The 6,401-nt window shown below is 37.0% G+C and overlaps 1 non-coding gene across 1 annotated transcript; it reads right to left on the reverse strand.

Moving 5' to 3' along the window:
* Positions 1-5,696: 5,696 nt before the first annotated feature.
* LOC123573814 (small nucleolar RNA U13) lies at positions 5,697-5,801 on the reverse strand. The gene has a single exon (XR_006698546.2). It is a non-coding gene; the product is annotated as a small nucleolar RNA U13 (small nucleolar RNA).
* Positions 5,802-6,401: the final 600 nt, after the last annotated feature.

Genomic DNA, 6,401 nt, shown 5'->3' on the forward strand with positions numbered 1-6,401 from the left:
AGGTTGGGGAATATGTAGCTTGACATCTAGAAGGAAAATTTGATTCATTTGGTTTTCCATGGTGTGGAAGGTGTTTGGGGTGCTCACCAGTGTTTCTGGTTTCACTGTTTAGGCACACAATGTTGGGGGACACTGGTGGGAAAGGGATTATATTTCCACTCTTTCTTGAAGATTGACGTGATCTGGTGACTCAGTTTAGTCAACAAAATGTGAGTAGAAGTGACAAGCAGTGCTTTGGTGCAGAAGTACTTACCATCCACATGAGACTGCCCAGCACACTCCTTTGCTGTGGTGACTCGGGAGCACTATTATAAGGATGGTGCCATGCAGTCAGTGCAGCTATCGAAGCAGAGCCCATGCCTTCAGGACAGACATTTTCACGGGATATGAAGGACTTTGGGTGACTGAGAAACAACATTTTTTTTTGCACTAAATATCTGATATTATGGTGGTGTTTTTTGTTACTACAGCATAAACCAACCAATTCTGACAGATATCCATGCATACCACTTTTGCCTCTAATTAGGTTGTACTTTAATAGGCAGTCAGTCTGTTTTGCCGTCCACATATGTTTTTGACTGCACTGCCTTTTGGTAATTAACTGTCTTTTTTTCCTAAGCAGTGTGAAGCTTTGGCACCTTTCCCCTTCTTCACTTGCACCATCTCAGATGAAATGCACTGGACATAATGTCTGGGTTCAATGCTTCGTAATCTACTTGTGCTGGCTCCAAGAAGATAATTTTTTGAAGCATTGGGAGGACATTTTTCCATTTGTTTGATTTTATGGGTGAACACAGTACACGATAGAAGGAGTGAATGGGATCCCAACTGGACAGCAGAAAAGGACTTTGGAGCTGCTATAAAAATTGAAAACTGGCCGGGCGCGGTGGCTCTCGCCTGTAATCCTAGCACTTTGGGAGGCCTAGGTGGGCGGATCATGAGGTCAGGAGATCGAGACTATCATGGCTAACATGGTGACACCCCGCCTCTATTAAAAATACAAAAAAATTAGCCGGGCATGGTGGCGGGCGCCTGTAGTCCCAGCTACTTGGGAGGCTGAGGCAGGAGAATAGCGTGGCCCCAGGAGGCAGAGCTTGCAGTGAGCCAAGATCGCGCCACTGCACTCCAACCTGGGTAACAGAGTGAGACTCCATCTCAAAATAAAATAAAATAAAATAAAATAAATTAGGAAATAATGTGCATGTCCAGTTTTGATAAACAATGACTGAAGATTTGACATTGTCTCTACTCTAGAAATCCCCGTTCTTGAAAAAATACAGTGAATTAAGCAGTTCTTGTTTTGATGTGGACACTTCCTTGAAATTATCTCTCTCTCACAGCTTATTTTATGCCATTATAACCCTTGTACTAAAGTGGCCCCTGAAAGTAGAAATTCAAGGTGCTTTATGGAGGAGGAGGGGGTGTGGTGGTTCATTTGATGTGGACCTTTATCAAGTTTTTGGAAATCTTAGTCTGGCATTCCCCAGTTAAAGAAAAGATGATTTCTGAGGGAAAATAGGGACGTGTAAGAATTCTGGAAAAAAAAAAAAAGAAAAAGCTATCCATTTAATCCACTTATAAAATACCTTCTTCTAGAGCACATTCATTTGCAGTCTAAATGAGACTTGAATTGACCCAGGAAAGAATGTCATTGCAATGCCAGGTTTCAAATGCAGAGTGCTCGGTGCTTCTTTCATCTGCAGGTAATGTCATTATATATTGCAATCACTCTGATGGCATCTGCTCATTAGGAATTCATTGAGTGCTCATGTGGCTATAATGCACTTCCATTTGTATTCTGAGACAATTTAGCATTGGGGAACTTAAAAGTCATTTGATCAATCCTGTGTGGAGCTCCTGTTCACTCCAGGCAAATTAATGTGAAGATCATTGTAACATATTAAACATCTAATTGTTCATTGATGAAGCAGTAACACTGAAGTGTTCATATTTAAAGATGTAATATTTCATTGAATTTTGAAGGCATAAAAGTATTTTTCCTAGTTAGATTGAGTGGCAAAGACAGAGGAAGATTAACACTGAAATATGTAAAACTTAACTCATTGTTTTGACATGTTTACTTTCACAGTTTAGGAAAACTGAGGGTATATTATCTATGTATGGTTTGCTCATAAAATCATATTTTCCTATATATTAAGTTTAAAAGTATAATCTTTATAAAATCAAACAATGCTGAATTTACAGATTAGTCACTTGCTTTCCCTAGTTTTAATGATTTTGCAATGATTCTGAAAGGATTTAAATGCTGTTGAACTTAGGAATTTAATATGTCTTCACATTTTTACGAAACTCTGAAGCCATCAAAACCTGAGAATAGAAGAAACCTTCAAAGTAATAGTAAAAAACGGGAAAAAATGATGGAAGCTGTACTTTCATAAACTCTACCATGTTATGCAATAGTGAAAGTACTTATTTTTTTTTCAGAAGAGAGGTTGATGGAGAGGGGGAAAAAGGGAGAATTTCTCCTCTTTCAAACTCACTACATGCAAATGTTGTCATATGAAATATTCCTAAACAGTCTTGTTTTCAAATGGTGTTAAGAAGAGAATATGTTTTGTCCTGTTAGCATTTTTAATAATTTCCAAAATTCAGAGGTTTTTTTCAGATTAAGAGAAGTCTCTCAATATTTCTTTTCTTGCTTTTGTGTTTTTATAAACATAGATTTGAATTTTTATGTTTTCTAGAAGAATCCAGAAAAGGAGAATATGAATGAAAGGCAGTTTTATACAAAAAAAGGCCAGTCAACATATTTTGTGAGGGGCTATGACTGGCAATATTTCAGTCCATAATATTGGGACAAATACCTGAGATTCTTACGTGTGAAATTGCAAACCTTTAGAAGAAATTATAACGATGACCTAGTACAATCTCCTCATCTTACAGGTGATGAAACCAAAACCTAGATATCAAATTAAAAGCTCCTTTTTACAACACAAGATCTTAGAGATGAGAGCTTAAGAATGACATTAATAGATAGCATACAACAGTTTGAATATTTATTCAATATTATAACTACAAATACCCCAGCAGAACCTCTCTAAGACCTTATAATTATTTTAGGTTTTCCTATACTTAATTTACGTGGTTTCCCTAAAGGTAACCGGATTCTAAGTTAACTCAAAGCTGAAGCTTGAAATAAGCATGCAGCTTTATTCATTCATTTATTTATTGAAAATTATCTTCTAAGAACAATGGAGTACTAGGCACTGTTCTAGATATTTATGATATGTCAGTGCTTATATAAACAAAAAGCTCTGCCCTGGTAGCAAGGACACAGACAAGTAATAATCAACACAATAAATAAGTTGAAAGATAGAAGGTGATTGTGCTATGAAAAAAAAAATAGAGCAGGATGGGAGAATTGGAAGTACAGGAAGGGGTTAATATGAAAGATGGTTGCATCTTTAAATGTGGTGGTCAAAGTGGACTTGATAAAGGTGACATTTAAGCAAAGGTCTGAAGGCTGGGAGGAAGCTAACCAAATGGAAGTGGGTGGAAGAATATTCTTGATGAGGGAACAGCCAGCACAAACTCCAAGGTGAGATTGTGCTTGGTATATTAAAGAAATAGCAAGGAGGCTAGTCTGGAGTGGAGTAAAAGACAGGGATCACAGAAGAAGAAAAAGTCAGAAAGATTGTCAGGGATCCAGATCTTGTGGGACCATGTAAAGAATTTGGATCGCTGTGGGTGAAAGACGAGCGGTTCGAGAAATTAGAATGGAAGAGTGACATAAGCTAATATGATGTCTTAAAAAATCATTTTTGGCTGTGTTGAGGACAGCCTCATCTTTAATGCAGAGTTTTAATTCCTCAAGACCTCTTTTCCTTGAGCTCTTTTGTTATCTTGTTCCTCTGTAACAAGTGCTTTCCCTGGATGGGGAAGGTTTAGAATAGCTTATGAAGGGCCCCGTGACTCTTTGAAAGTCAAGGCTCCTCTTTCTGGGCCTGCAAAGCCTTTGGTGATCTGCTCTGCCGCGGGCTCTGCACCTGTTGACCCCTAGCTGTGCTCCCGCTGGGTGGCCTCTCTAGTTTCTTTTCTCACATGGCACCTCTTTATTATCGCTTCTCCTTAGGAGGTGAAAGAAGGGTGGGATGAAAAATGTTTAGGATTTAATGTATTTATCCTGATCCCATCACTTTTGTTTCCGTAATTATAAAAGCAGCATGTTTTTAATGTAAAAAATTAGGAAATAGAGGCACACACAAAGTCCTCCCAAAAAAGAAAGTATAATCTTCTTACCCAAAGATAACTTTAACACAGTTTTTGTATCTTTCCAGAGCTCTGTGCGCGTGTGTGTTTAAACAAAAAGGGTTTCTGTTATGCATACGTTTGTAATCTTCTCATTTTACTTAATATATCATGATTGCATACATGTTAATAAATATTTATGCCAATGTTGTAATAACTTAGTGCTGTTTCATTTTGTGAATGTATTATTAGTTATTTAATTGTCAGTATCTAGTTAGACATTTAGATGGTAAAGTAGAAAATGTTTGTCCATATATTTAATTCTTATTTAAAGTAAATATCGAGAATTGGTACTTTAGGTAAGTCAAATGTACACATATTTCTATATTTTTTGATGTATATTGCCACATTGTACTGAGAGTGATAATACCAGTTTTTTAATTCTCACCAGTACTCTATCAGGCCATTTCCTCCTACCCCAAACCCTCACAAACACAGGACTAAAAAAAAAAAATGCAAGTATTAACATGTAAAAAGTTATATATTATTATGTTACTTTTTATTGCTTTGATAATTAACGGCAAATATTTGTCAGTACCCTGCAGAAATCAACTTAGATACCCTTCTTTCACCTGGAAAGAGTTTCTAATGCCTTCATTCTGGGCTGGCCCCCTTTCCTACATGCCATAGAATTTTGTACTTTAAGTACCACGTGTAAACACCAATTTACTTCTCTTTCTGCTCCATTAGGCTTTCAGATCCATGAAGGCAGGGATCCTGCTGTCTTGCTCACTACCAGCCAGTGACTGGCACATCATAGCTTCTGAACAAATAGGTGTAAGTCTTGGAAACCATAATTTTAAAATAATGAAATAATTTAATTACATCACCAGTGGTTAATATCTTTTTGCCCTTCTTAAAGAAAATATATTTTACTGCCCATTTGACCAGCAGAGCAGTGGCTTTTTTCCCCCTAATTTCTAGGCATTAGAAACAAATTTGTACATACTAGAATTCTGGAGAATGAATGAATGAATGAATGAATGAATGGAGGCTCTTTCCATTGTCTATTCCATTTATAGTCTTCTGGTCAGCTGATGAGAATATACCCCCAACCTCTAGACTGAAAGTTAATTAAAAACCCCCAGCAAAACAAAACAAAAATACAGGCAAAGAGGAAACTCATAAATTATGTTTGTTTGATAACTCAAAGTGAATCACATTCTATTTTCTAAATCAATTCAACTTCAGAGCTTTATCCATGACTGGGTTTCTAGCCAATTCTCGGCTTTCCAGGTTATCTAGACACTACTTGTGACCTGGCAGTGCTGTTCTAAATAAATCATGTGTTAAGGGATTTCTGTATAGTAAACTATAGATCTTGTCTCTGTTACACAATCTGTGAATTTCCAACGGAATTTCTATGAAAGTCTATTTCAAACCTCAAATGATTAACTACTTTATTAGCATATATTTCTTTTTTTTCAGGTCAGACAGGTAATGTCCCCACATTGTAACTAGTTTCAGAAGGTGGCACATCTCACATATGTATGTGAACACCCAGTCGTCATGTTCATGAACTACAAGAGGATCATATTACTATATATTTCACTTTAATTTTTATGTACCAGAATATTTGGTTTAGCTAATTTAATGAAATTTGTTAATATTTAAACATTAATAAACACATAATGTTAGTCATTTTAATATAACTATTGAGAGAGTGAAGAAGTGATTTTAGTAAAAGTCAGTTGGTAATGGGTTTTGATTATTTGGACATCTAAGTTCAATGAATGCAAACAAATTAGAAAGGGGACAGGTGAAGAAATTGAGGAAAAGACTCACAGTTATCTCTCTCTCTCTCTCTTTTTTTTTTTTTAAATTGAGACAGGGTCTCACTCTTTTATCCAGGTTGGTGTGCTGTGGCGTGATCTCAGCTCACTGGAACCTCTGCCTCCAGGGTTCAAGTCACTCTCCCACCTCAACTTCACCAGTAGCTGGGACTACAGGTGTGCACCACCACACCTGGCCAATTTTTGTATTTTTGGTAGAGATGAGGTTTCACCATGTTGACTAGGCTGGCCTTAAACTCCTGACCTCAAGTGATCTTCCTGCCTTGGCCTCCCAAAGTGCTGGGATTACAGATGTGAGCCACTGTGTATGGCCTCATAGTTATCTCTTAATTACTGGTA

This window comes from Macaca fascicularis, chromosome 5 (genome assembly GCF_037993035.2).
Source record: "Macaca fascicularis isolate 582-1 chromosome 5, T2T-MFA8v1.1".
Classification (NCBI taxonomy): Eukaryota; Metazoa; Chordata; class Mammalia; order Primates; family Cercopithecidae; genus Macaca; species Macaca fascicularis.